Source organism: Symphalangus syndactylus, chromosome 9 (genome assembly GCF_028878055.3).
Source record: "Symphalangus syndactylus isolate Jambi chromosome 9, NHGRI_mSymSyn1-v2.1_pri, whole genome shotgun sequence".
NCBI classification, from domain to species: domain Eukaryota; kingdom Metazoa; phylum Chordata; class Mammalia; order Primates; family Hylobatidae; genus Symphalangus; species Symphalangus syndactylus.
Genome location: NC_072431.2, coordinates 58,869,463 through 58,883,166, shown reverse-complemented (window position 1 = coordinate 58,883,166; position 13,704 = coordinate 58,869,463).

Genomic DNA, 13,704 nt, shown 5'->3' with positions numbered 1-13,704 from the left:
GGCCCGCCCTGGGACGGCCTCCGGTTGTTGGAGCCGCCAATGCCACGCCCCACCGCCTTCAGGCCTCAGGCCTCTCCTATTGGCCGGCAGAGACCCCAGCAGCGAGAACTGTGCGTGCCTTCTCCTTGTCCCCGCCCCCTCTCGCCACTGCCTACACCGTGGCCCGCCTCCTAGTTCCGATTGGTGAGTCCTCGGCACTCGGGCTCCGACGCTAATTTTGATTGGCTGGCGGGGCTGCAAAGTTAGCGCGCGAGACAGAGGTGGTGCCCCGCGCGTGCGTAGCTGTCGTCCTCCCGACTGATGACGTTAATTCCCGGCAAATTTCGAAGACTTACTCTAGACTGTGTAGAGCGTCATGCGAAGCCGAAGAGAAGTGGCCATGTGAGGGGCTGAGCAGGAGGGGGAAAGAAGAGAGCGCTTAAGGGAGAGAGAGAGAGGGAGCAAGAGTGCTTTACTAGACCAGTGCTCTAATTCCTGAGCCACAGAGCGAAGGGAGTGCTTTATAAATGTCATTTCATTCGCTCCGCCTATCCCAGAGGTGGAATCCCCATTTTACACCCTTAGGTTCAACAACTTGCAGCAGATCACACGAGTACGTGGCCCAGGATTCCACTCTGGGTCTTCCAACTTTAGAAACCCTGCCTTTAACCCTCCTAGTAGGTGGACTAGTATTCGATTATTCATTTAACAAATGCTGAGTGTCTGCTAGGTTTCAGGCACGTTCTAGACACTGGGAATAGAATACATAGCAGCGAAGCAATCAAACAAAATATCCTTATAGAGCTTACTTTCTAGTAGGGGGAAGCAAACAATACACAAAGAATCACCAGTTAGTGATAAATCCTATGCAGAGAATTAAAATCACATCTTGGAAAAGACTTTTTGGGTACTTTTTAAATTTTTTAATTTAATTTTAATTTTTTGAGATGGAGTCTCACTCTGTTGCCCAGGCTGGAGTGCAGTGGCACGATGTCGGCTCACTGCAACCTCTGCCTCCTGGGTTTAAGCAATTCTCATGCCTCAGTCTCCTGAGTAGCTGGGATTACAGGCGGCCGCCACCACCCCCAGATAATTTTTGTATTATTATTATTATTATTATTATTATTATTATTATTATTATTTGAGATGGAGTGTCACTCTGTCGCCCAGGCTGGAGTGCAGTGGCACAATCTCGGCTCACTGCAGGCTCCGCCTACCGGGTTCATGCCATTCTCCTGCCTCAGCCTCCCGAGTAGCTGGGACTACAGATGCCCGCCACCACGCCCGGCTAATTTTTTTGTATTTTTAGTAGAGACGGGGTTTCACCGTGTTAGCCAGGATGGTCTCGATCTCCTGACCTCGTGATCCGCCTGCCTCGGCCTCCCAAAGTGCTGGGATTACAGGCGTGAGCCACCGTGCCTGGCCAATTTTTGTATTTTTAGTAGAGATAGGGTTTCACCATGTTGGCCAGGCTGGTCTCAAACTCCTGGCCTCAAGTGAGCCTCCCGCCTTGGCCTCCCAAAGTGCTGGGATTACAGGCGTGAGCCACAATGCCTGGCCACTTGTTGGGTACTTCAGATTGGGTTGGTCACCATTTTTAAAACAATGACTTTTTTTTTTTTTTTTTTTTGAGACGGAGTCTCGCTCTGTCGCCCAGGCTGGAGTGCAGTGGCGCAATCTCGGCTCACTGCAAGCTCCGCCTCCCGGGTTCACGCTATTCTCCTGCCTCAGCCTCTCCGAGTAGCTGGGACTACAGGCGCCCGCCACCACACCCGGCTAATTTTTTTGCAGTTTTAGTAGAGACAGGGTTTCACCGTGGTCTCGATCTCCTGACCTCGTGATCTGCCCGTCTCGGCCTCCCAAAGTGCTGGGATTACAAGCATAAGCCACCGCGCCCAGCCAACAATGACTTTTTTTTGAGACAGGGTCTTGCTTTATCGCCCAGGCTGGAGTGCAGTGACACAATCATGGCTCACTGCAGCCTCAACCTTCTGGACTCAAGTGATCCTCCCACCTCAGCCTTCCAAGTAGCTGGGACTACAGCTGTGCGCCACCATGCCTGGCGAATTTTTAAAAATTTTTTGTAGAGACTGGGTCTCACTATATTGCCCAGGCTGGTCTGGACCTCCTGGGCTCAAGTGATCCGCCCACCTCAGCCTCTACCTCCTAGGTTCAAGCGATTCTCCTGCCTCAGCCTCCCAAGTAGTTGGGATTACAGGTGTTTGCCACCATGTCTGGCTAATTTTTGTATTTTTAGTAGAAATGGGGTTTCACCATATTGACCAGGCTGGTCTTGAAGTCCTGACCTCAAATGATCCACCCACCTTGGCCTCCCAAAGTGCTAGGATTACAGACGTGAGTCACTGCACCGGCCTCTTTTTTTTTTTTTTTTTTTTTTGAGACAAGGTCTTGCTCTGCTGCCCAGGTTGGAGGGCAGTGGCACAATCATAGCTCACTGCAGCCTCCCCAGCTCAAGTGATCCTCCCACCTCAGTCTCCAGAGTAGCTGAGACTACAGGCGTACACCACCATGCCTGGCTAATTTTTTATTTTTTTGTAGAGAAGGGGTCTCACTATGTTGTCTAGGCTGGTGGCTGGCAGCCTGCTTTCTCTCTCTCTCTCTCTTTTTTTTCTTTTTGAGACAGGGTCTTACTCTGTCACCCAGGCTGGAGTACAGTGGCACAATCTTGGCTCACTGCAACCTCCGCTTCCTGGGGCTCCAGTGATCCTCCCACCCCAGCCTCCCGAGTAGCTGGGACTACAGGTGCATGCCACCATGCCCAGCCAATTTTTTGTATTTTTAGCATGTTGGCCAGGTTGGTCTCGAACACCTGAGTTCAGGTGATCTGCCCGCTTTGGCCTCCCAAAGTGCTGGGATTATAGGTGTGAGCCACTGCACCTGGCCCCATTTTTCAATTAATGGCACCATAAGCCACCTAGTTGCCCAAAGCAAAAATCTATCTAGTAGATAGAGCTACTCTCTTCAATGCGGCAGCCACTAATCATATGTGGCTATTTAAGTTTAAATTAAATTAAAATGGACCAGATGCGGTGGCTTATGCCTGTAATCCCAGCATTTTGGGAGGCCGAGGCAGGCGGATCACGAGGTCAGGAGTTCGAGAAAAGCCTGGCCAACATAGTGAAACCCTGTATCTACTAAAAATACAAAAATTAGCCAGGCATGGTGGCAGGCACCTGTAATCCCAGCTACTTGGGAGGCTGAGTCAGGAGAATTGCTTGAACCTGGGAGATGGAGGTTGCAGTAAGCCGACATGGCGCCATTGCACTCCAGCCTGGGTGACAGAGCGAGACTGTCTCAAAAAAAAAAAAAAAAAGAAAGAAAGAAAAAGAAAAGGAAAGGAAAAGCGGAGACTAAAGGAGGAGTAGGTTAGGGCAGGGGTCCCCAGCCCCTGGGCCATGGACCAGTACCTGTCTGTGGCTTGTTAGGAACCAGGCCACGCAGCAGGAAGTTAAGTGGTGGGCAAATGAGCAAAGCTGCATCTGTATTTACAGCCACTACGCATTGCTCCCATTACTGCCTGAGCTCTGCCTCCTGGCAGATCCGCAACAGCATTAGATTCTCATAGGAGCATGAACCCTATTGTAAACTGTGCATGCAAGGGATCTAGGTCATGCACTCCTTATGAGAATCTAATGCTTGATGACCTGTCACTGTCTCCCATCACCCCCAGGTGGGACCTTGTAGTTGCGGGAAAACAAGCTCAGGGCTCCCACTAATTCCACATGATGGTGAGTTGTATAATTATTTCGTTATACATTACAATGTAATAATAATAGAAATAAAGTGCACAGGCCGGGCGTGGTGGCTCACACCTGTAATCCCAGCACTTTGGGAGCTGAGGTGGGCAGATCATGAGGTCAGGAAATCGAGACCATCCTGGCCAACATGGTGAAACCTCGTCTCTACTAAAAATACAAAACTTAGCTGGCCATGGTGGCACGTGCCTGTAATCCCAGCGACTTGGGAGGCTGAGGTAGGAGAATCGCTTGAACCCGGAAGATGGAGGTTGCAGTGAGCCAAGATCATGCCACTGCACTCCAGCCTGGTGACAGAGCAAGACGCCGTTTAAAAAAAAAAAAAAGTGCACAATAAACTTAATGTGCTCAAATCATCCCCAAATCATCCCCCTAACCCCCACCCGCCGGTTAGTGGAAAAATTATCTTCCTGGTCCGTGGTGCCAAAACGGTTGGGGACTGCTGGGTTAGGGGGTGCTGATAGGCAGAAATCAGTAGCTTGGTTTTGGACATGTTGATTTGAGATCCTTGTGAGGCATCCAATGGGTTGATAAGCAGGCAGGTGGTTGTATAGACTGGATTTCCAGGCCAGAGCTGGAAATGTAGGTTTAGGAGTCATCGCTTAGACCCATGGGACTGGTTGCTTAGGTACAGCATGTAGAGAGAGACTAGAAGCAGGCCCAGAAGTAAACCCTGGGCACCCAATGTGTACTTTGTTCCTTTTCTCCAGTTATCACAGCCACATGCATGTCAACATCCCTAAAAAAAGGCAATACCAGACTGGGTGCAGTGGCTCATGCCTGTAATCCCAGCACTTTGGGAGGCCGAGGCAGGTGGATCACCTGAGGTCAGGAATTTGAGACCAGCCTGGCTAACATGGTGAAACCCCATTTCTACTAAAAATACACAAAATTAGCTGGGCATGGTGGTGCACGCCTGTAATCCCAGCTACTCAGGAGGCTGAGGCAGAATCGCCTGAACCCAGAAGTCGGAGGTTGCAGTGAGCTGAGATCCCACCATTGCACTCCAGCTTGGGCAACAAGAGCAAAACTCCATCTCAAAAATAATAATAATAAAATAAATACAAAAATGCAAAAATCAGCTCGGTGTGATGGCGCATGCCTGTAATCCCAGCTACTCAGGAGACTGAGGCACAAGAATTGCTTGAACCTGGAAGGCGGATGTTGCAGTGAGCCAAGATTGTATAGCTCCAGCCTGGGTGACAGAGCGGGACTCTATCCCCCACACCTCCCTCTTCAAAAAAAAAAGAAGAAGGCAATACCATCACATCCAGATATGCAGATGGGGCATCTCAGCCTACTAAACATTCCTTCTGAATTGCAGAGTTCACAATTTCCAAGTGCTGCCCATGCCTCCTCTAGCTTCTCATTAGCCAAGGGTTATTTCTTTTTTTTCTTTTCTTTTCTTTTCTTTTTGAGATGGAGTCTCGCTCTGTTGCCCAGGTTGGAGTGCAGTGGCACAATCTCGGCTCACTGCAACCTCCGCCTCCTGGGTTCAAGCGATTCTCCTGCCTCAGCCTCCTGAGCAGCTGGGACCACAGGCGCATGCAACCACGCCTGGCTAATTTTTTGTACTTTTAGTTGAGACGAGGTTTCACCATGTTAGCTAGGATGGTCTCGATCTCCTGAACTCATGATTGGCCCACCTCGGCCTCCCAAAGTTCTGGGATACAGGCATGAGCCACCACGCTCAGCATTTTTTTTTTTTGAGGTGGAGTTTCGCTCTTGTTGCCTAGGTTGGAGTACAATGGTGCGATCTTGACTCACTGCAGCCTCCGCCTCCCAGGTTCAAGAAATTCTTTTGCCTCAGCCTCTCTAGTAGCTGGGATTACAGGCGCCCACCACCACACCTGGCTAATTTTTTGTATTTTTAGTAGAGACAGGGTTTCACCATGTTGGCCAGGCTGGTCACGAACTCCTGGTCTCAGGTGATCCACCCGCTTCAGCCTCCCAAAGTGCTAGAATTACAGGCATGAGCCACCGTGCCCAGCTGAGCTGAGGGTTATTTCTTATCATCTTGAAACTTTGAGCAAATTGGTAAATTTAACTACCACCAATAGTCAGTGAAAAAAATTAGAACATTCATGTAGACAGTGATGGTTTTCTGCTGATTTTTGCCATTGGGTGTGGTTGTGTGAGGGCCATTGAGGAGCTCACCCTCCTCCCATCTCTACTCCACCCAGGTCATACTGGAGAGCAACATTCCCATTTTCCCGTCATAATCAGGGGGAGCACAGCCAGCATTGGGAGACCTTTTGCCCTGGTGGCAGGAGGAGTCCTAAATAACCAGGTAGAACTCTTATTGGGTTCCCTGGCAAGAACCTTGCCCTTGGGCAGTTAAGCCACAGAGCATGAGTGATTTGGGGCGTGGAAAGCAAATATCTTTTTTTTTTTCCTTTGAGACGGAGTTTTGCTCTTGTTGCCCAGGCTGGAGTGCAGTGGCGCGATCTCAGTTCACTGAAACCTCCCGGGTTCATGCAATTCTCCTGCCTCAGCCTCCCGAGTAGCTGGGATTATAGGCACCCACCACCATGCCTGGCTAATTTTTGTATTTTTGGTAGAGACGGGGTTTCACCATGTTGGCAAGACTGGTCTCAAACTCCTGACCTCAAGTGATCCAGCTGCTTCCACCTCCCAAAGTGCTGGGATTACAGGCATGAGCCACAGTGGCCAGCCAGCAAAAATTTTTAGAGAGAAAAATAATAGTGACAGCTACTCCCCACTGTCCCCCTTAACTGCAACCCTTGGTTTCTGGACCTCTCTATTGACTGAGGAAGACTTGGCGCTGCAATGCAGTCACTGTGAGGGTCACATATCACTATCAGCAAGGGAGCGTTGCAGCCTCACAAGTGTGGTCTCGCGGATACTGGCTAGATTTGTTTTTGGTACACCAGTTCATTGTTCTACAAGGCCAGCTGTTTCTGGTGCATGGGAAATAGGATAATGGGGCCCATGGCTGGCCAACTGTCTTGTTTTTCTTTTCTTTCTTTCTTTTTTTTTTGACACAGGGTCTTGCTCTGTTGCCCAGCCTGCAATGCAGTGGCACCATCATAGCTCATTGCAGCCTCTAATTCCTCAGTTCAAGCGATCCTCTTACCTCAGCCTCCTCAGGAGGTGGGACTACAGGCACACACCACCATGCCTGGCTAGCTTTTTTATTTTTTGTAAAGAGAGAGTTTCACCATGTCTCCCAGACTGGTCTCGAACTCCTGTGCTCAAGCGATCTGCTCACCTTGGCCCCTCAAAGTGCTGGGATTGATTATAGGCGTGAGCCACTGTGGCCAGCCCATGGTAACTTGGTTTTGTTGGTTTTGTGTGTGTGTGTGTGTGTGTGTGTGTGTATTGAGATGGAGTCTTACTCTGTCACTCAGGCTGGAATGCAGTGGCACGATTTCAGCTCACTGCAACCTCCGCCTTATGGGTTCAAGAGATTCTCCCTCCTCAGCCTCCCAAGTAGCTGGGATTACAGGCACCTGTCACCATGCCCAACTAATTTTTCTATTCTTAGTAGAGACGGGGTTTCACTGTGTTGGCCAGGCTGGTCTCAAACTCCCGACCTCAAGTAATCCACCCGCCTCGGCCTCCCAAATTGCTGACTACAGGCAGGAGCCATGTGCCCATCCTATGGTAACTTTGTACCCCAGATATTTACCCTGAATTTCAGGAACAAGTTAGGAGATGTTTCCTGGAAGAAGAATAATTATCTGCTAAAATGTGGTCTTGTTTCAACACCCCAGAGGCCTCCAGAGAGACTGTCTACAGGGCGTGGCAAAGGTTCAGTGGGCTAGACCCCTGTGGCACCACTGGATTGGCCAAGCCATAAGGGCATCTTGCTTTGTAACCTGGACTAATTTAGAAACTTCCCCTTTCACACAGGTGCGGTGGCTCATGCCTGTAATCTCAGCATTTTGGGAGGCCGAGGCAGGCAGATCATGTGGTCAGGAGTTCAAGACCAGCCTGTCCAACCAACATGGTGAAACCCCGTCTCTACTAAAAATATAAAAATTAGCTGGGCGTGGTGGCACACGCCTGTAATTCCAGCTACTCAGGAGGCTGAGGCACAAGAATCACTTGAATCAGTGAGGCGGAGGTTGCAGTGAGCCAAGATCATTTCACTACACTCCAGCCTGGGTGACAGAGAGAGACTCTGCCTCAAAAAAAAAAAAAATTAAATAAAAAAAATAAAAATGCCCAAGTCTATCCTCCAGAAACGAAATCTGGAATGTCTGAGATGAAAAGTACAGTGGATGGGACTAACAGCAGACTAGATATTACAGAAGAGAGTATTATGAACTTGAAGACATAACAGTAGAAAGTATAAAAATGATTTATAGAGCTAGGCACAGTGGTGTGCACCTATAATCCCAGCTACTTGGGAGGCTGAGGCTGGAAGATCAATTGAGCCCAGGAGTTTGAGACCAGCCTAGGCAACATAGCGAGACCCTGTCTCTATTTTTTAAAATATTGGAAAAATGAAAAAAGACTGATTAAAAACCCCAAACCCACAGATGAACAGAATACCAGTGAGCTGTGAGACAACTTCAGGTGCCCCCCTCAGGAATTGGTGGCAACAGGTATAATACATCTGGGGTAAAGGTAGAAGTTAAAAACAAGGATATTGACTGAAAATCAGTTTTATTTTATTTTATTTTATTTTTTTTAATTTTTTTTGAGATGGAGTTTTGGTCTTGTTGCCCAGGCTGGAGTTCAGTGGCACGATTTCTGCTCTCTGCAACATCCACCTTTGGGGTTCAAGTGATTCTCCTGCCTCAGCCTCCCAAGTAGCTGGGATTACAGGCACCCACCACCACACCCAGCTAATTTTGTATTTTTAGTAGAGACGGGGTTTCACCATGTTGGTCAGCCTGGTCTCAAACTCCTGACCTCATGATCCACCCGCCTCAGCCTCCCAAAGTGCTGGGATTACAGGCGTGAGCCACTGTGCCCTGCCTGAATGTCAGTTTTAAAAGACATTAGAGCCAGATATGGTGGTGCGCACCTGTAGTCGCAGCTATTTGGGAGGCTGAGGCAGAAGGATTGCTTGAGCCCAGAAGTCCTGGGTTGTAGTGTGCTCTGCTGATTGGGTGTCTGCCCTAAGTTTAACAGCAATGTGCTGACCTTCCAGGAGCAAGGGACCACCAGGTTGCCTACGGAGGGTTGAACCTTCCCAGGTTGGAAATGGAGCAAGTCAAAACTCCTGTGCTGATCAGCAGTGGGGTCACGCCTGTGAATAGTCACTGTACTACAGCCTGGGCAACATAGTGAGACCCGTCTCTAAATTTAAAAAAAAAAAAAGGGCATTAGACTCACACAAACATTGGTTGCACTTCTATACATTAAATATGAGCAATGTCAAAAGGAAATTTCAAAAACAATTACATTGGCCAGGTGTGGTGGCTCACCTCTGTAATCCCAGCACTTTGGGAGGCCAAGGCGGGCAGATCACTTGAGGTCAGGAGTTCGAGACCAGCCTGGCCAACATGGTGAAACCTCGACTCTATTAAAAAAAAATACAAAAATTAGTCGGGCGTGGTGGCCCATGCCTGTAGTCCCAGCTACTGGGGAGGCTGAAGCAAGAGAATTGCTTGAACCTGGGAGGTGGAGGCTGCAGTGGGCAGAGATCGTGCCACTGCATTCCAGCCTGGGTGACAGAGTGAGACTCCATCTCAAAAAACAAACAAATAAACAAAACCTACAAAACATAAAAACAATTACATCTACAATAGCATCACACAGAATAAAATACTTGAGAATTAATTTAACCAAGGAGGTGAAAGACTTGTACAATGAAAACTATACAACATTGCTGAAAGAAATTAAAGAAGACAAAAATTTATGGAAACACATCCCAGTTCATGAATTGGAAGAGTTAATATTGTTATGTGAATACTAACCAAAGTGATCTACAGATTCTGAGCTGAGCTCAGTGGCTCACTCCTGTAATCCCAGCACTTTGGGAGGCATAGGTGGGCAGATCGCCTGAGGTCAGGAGTTCGAGACCACCCTGGCCAACATGGAGAAACCCTGTCTGTACTAAAAATACAAAAATTAGCCAGGCATGGTGGCATGCGCCTGTAATCCCAGCTACTCATAAGGCTGAGGCAGGAGAATCTCTTGAACCCGGGAGGAGGAGGTTGCAGTGAGCTGAGATCGCACCATTGCACTCCAGCCTGGGTGACAGAGTGAGACACCATCTCAAACAAACAAACAAAAACCAACAAAGTGATCTACAGATTCAGTGCAATGTCTATCAAAATCTCAATGATGTGTTCTGCAGAAATAGAAAAGCCCATGCTAAAATTTCTATGGAATCTCAGGGGACTCCAAATAGCCAAAACACTATTCAAAAAGACTAACAGGCCGGGCGCGGTGGCTCATGCCTGTAATCCCAGCACTCTAGGAGGCCGAGGCAGGTGGATCACCTGAGGTCAGGAGTTCAAGACCAGCCTGGCCATGGTGAAACCCCATGTCTACTAAAAATACACAAAATTAGGCAAGCATGGTGGTGCATGCCTGCAATCCCAGCTACTCGGGAGGCTGAGGCAGGAGAATAGCTTGAACTCGGGAGGCGGAGGTTGCAGTGAGCCAAGATTGCGCCATTGCACTCTAGCCTGGGTAACAAGAGCGAAACTCCGTCTCAAAAAAAAAAAAAGGGACTAACAAAATTGGAGGACTCACACTTCTTGATTTCAAAACTTATTACAAAGCCATGTGATCAAAACAGCATGGTACTGGCATAAAGACAGACATATAGGCCCAGGCATGGTGGCTCATGCCTGTAATCCCAGCACTTTGGGGGGCCGAGGTGGGTGGATCATTTGAGGTCAGGAGTTCAAGATCAGCCTGGCCAACATGCTGAAACCCTGTCTCTACTAAAAAAAAAAAAATATATATATATATATATATATATAAACATTAGCCAGGTGTGGTGGCGCGTGCTTGTCTTCCTAGCTACTCGGTAGGCTGAGGCAGGAGAATCACTTGAACCTGGGAGGCGGAGGTTGCAGTGAGCCTAGATTGTGCCACTGCACTCCAGCCTGGGCGACAGAGCGAGACTCCGTCTCAAAAAAACAAAACAAAACAAAAACTGTCTTTTCAACAAATGGTATTGGGATAACTGCATATCTACATGCGAAAGAATGAAGTGGAACTCTTACCTAACACCATATACAAAAATTCACTCAAAATGGATAAAAGACCTAAATGTCAGACCTAAAACTAAGAAAGATTTAGAATAAACCATAGGGCAAGAGCTTCATGACATTGGATTTTGCAATTACAGTTGACCCTTGAACAAAGCGGGAGTTAGGGACAAAGGACTTGAACAGACATTTCTCCAAAGAAGATACACAAATGGCCAATAAGCACACAAAAAGATGCTCAACATCATTAGTCATTAGGAAATGCAATCAAAGCCATGGATGAGATACCACTTCACATCCACTAGGATGGCTGTAATCAAAAAAGGGAAAACTAGCAATTGTTGGTGAGGATGTAGAGAAATTGGAACCCTTGTACATTGCTGGTGGAAATGAAAAATGGTGCAGCTGCCATGGAAAGCAGTTTACCAGTTCTTCAAATAGTTAAATATAGAGGCCGGGCACAGTGGTTCATGCCTGTAATCCCAGCACTTTGGGAGGCCAAGGCGGGCGGACTGCCTGAGGTCAGGAGATTGAGACCAGTCTGGCCAACATGGTGAAACCCCATCTCTACTAAAAATACAAAAAAAAGAAAAAAAAAATTAGCCGGGTGTGGTGGTATACGCCTGTAATCCCAGCTACTGGGGAAGCTGAGGCAGGGGAATTGCTTGAACCAGGGAGGCGGAGGTTGCAGTGAGCCGAGATCACGCCACTGCACTCCAGTCTGGGTGACAGAGCGAGACTCTGTCTCAAAAAAAAAAAAATATATAGAATTACTATATGACTCAGCTGTTTCACTCCTAGTTATATACCCTAAGGAATTTAAAACAGCTATTCAAACCAAAACTTGTACACGAAAGTTCATAGCAGCACCATCCATGATAGCCTAAAGGTAGAAATAATCTAAATGTCCATTGACAGATGAGTGGATAAAGAAATTGTGCCATATACAGAATTGGGCATGGTAGCTCACACCTGTAATCTCAGCTTTGGAGGCTGAGGCAGGAGGATTGCTTGATCCCAGTAGTTCGAGACAAGCCTGGACAACAAGTGAGACCCCTATCTCTACAAAAATTTTAAAAAATTAAAAAATTAGCTCAGTGTGGTGGCACACGCCTGTAGTACCAGCTACTCGGGAGGCTGAGGTGGGAGGATCACACAGCCCAGGAGCAAGAGCCTGTCTTAAAAAGAAAAACAAAAACAAAGAGAAGCAATTGGAAAGAAACAGATACTATGTAAAGAGAAGAAAATTTTACCCAAAACCCACTATAATTAATATCCTTGGAGAGATAAGATACTATTTTAATGAAATATAGACAGGATGTTCTTTTAAAAGGAATATTCAGGCCGGGTGCAGTGGCTCACACCTGTAATCCCAGCACTTTGGGAGATCGAGGCGGGTGGACCTCCTGAGGTCAGGAGTTCGAAACCAGCCTGGTCAACATGGCAAAACCCCGTCTCTACTAAAAATACAAAAATTAGCTGAGCGTGGTGATGGGAGCCTGTAATCCCAGCTACTTGGGAGGCTGAGGAAGGAGGATTGCTTGAACTCAGGAGAGGGAGGTTGCAGTGAGCCCAGATCACGGCATTGCACTCCAGCCTGGGCGACAGAGCAAGACTCCATCTTAAAAACAAAACAAAACAAAACACCAGAAAAAAAGGAATATTCAGAGAACAAGCAAGAAAGAAATCCTGGAAATTAAAAGTATAAACATGAAAACCTCAATTGAATGGTTGGAAGATAAAATTGGAGAAATCTTGCAAAAAGCAGTTTAAAATATGAGATGAAAAAATGATTAAAGGTAAATATAAGAACAGTTCAGTAGATCTAATATATAAATAATAGAAGTTACAGAAGGAGAGCAGAGAAAAAATGGAGGGGAAAAATATTACTGAAAAATTTAGCAAAATTTTCCAGAATTAAAGGGCATGAGTTTCTAGATTAACAAGACCCTTGCCGGGCGCGGTGGCTCACGCTTGTAATCCCAGCACTTTGGGAGGCCGAGGCAGGCGGATCACGAGGTCAGGAGATCGAGACCACAGTGAAACCCCGTCTCTACTAAAAATACAAAAAAATTAGCCGGGCGTGGTGGCAGGCGCCTGTAGTCCCAGCTACTCGGAGAGGCTGAGGCAGGAGAATAGCATGAACCCGGGAGGCAGAGCTTGCAGTGAGCCGAGATTGCGCCACTGCACTCCAGCCTGGGCGACAGAGCGAGACTCTGTCTCAAAAAAAAAAAAAAAAAAAAAAAAAAAAAAAAAAAGGGCTGGGCGCGGTGGCTCACGCCTGTAACCCCAGCACTTTGGGAGGCCGAGGCGGGCGGATCACGAGGTCAGGAGATCGAGACCATCCTGGCTAACACGGTGAAACCCCGTCTCTACTAAAAAATACAAAAAAATTAGCCGGGCGAGGTGGCGGGCGCCTGTAGTCCCAGCTACGCGGGAGGCTGAGGCAGGAGAATGGCGTGAACCCCGGGGGACGGAGCCTGCAGTGAGCCGAGATCGTGCCACTGCACTCCAGCCTGGGTGAAAGAGCGAGACGCCCTCTCAAAAAAAAAAAAAACAAAAAAACAAGACCCTTAGTTAGGTGTGGTGGCTCACACATGTAATCCCAGAACTTTGGGAGGCTGAGGCAGGTGGATCACCTGAAGCCAGGAGTTCCAGACCAGCCTGGCCAACATGGTGAAATGTCGTCTTTACTAAAAGTATAAAAATTAGCTTGCCATGGTGGCACGCACCTGTAGTCCCAGCTACTTCGGAGGCTGAGGCAGGAGAATGGCTTGAACCTGGGAAGCAGAGGTTGCAGTGAGCCA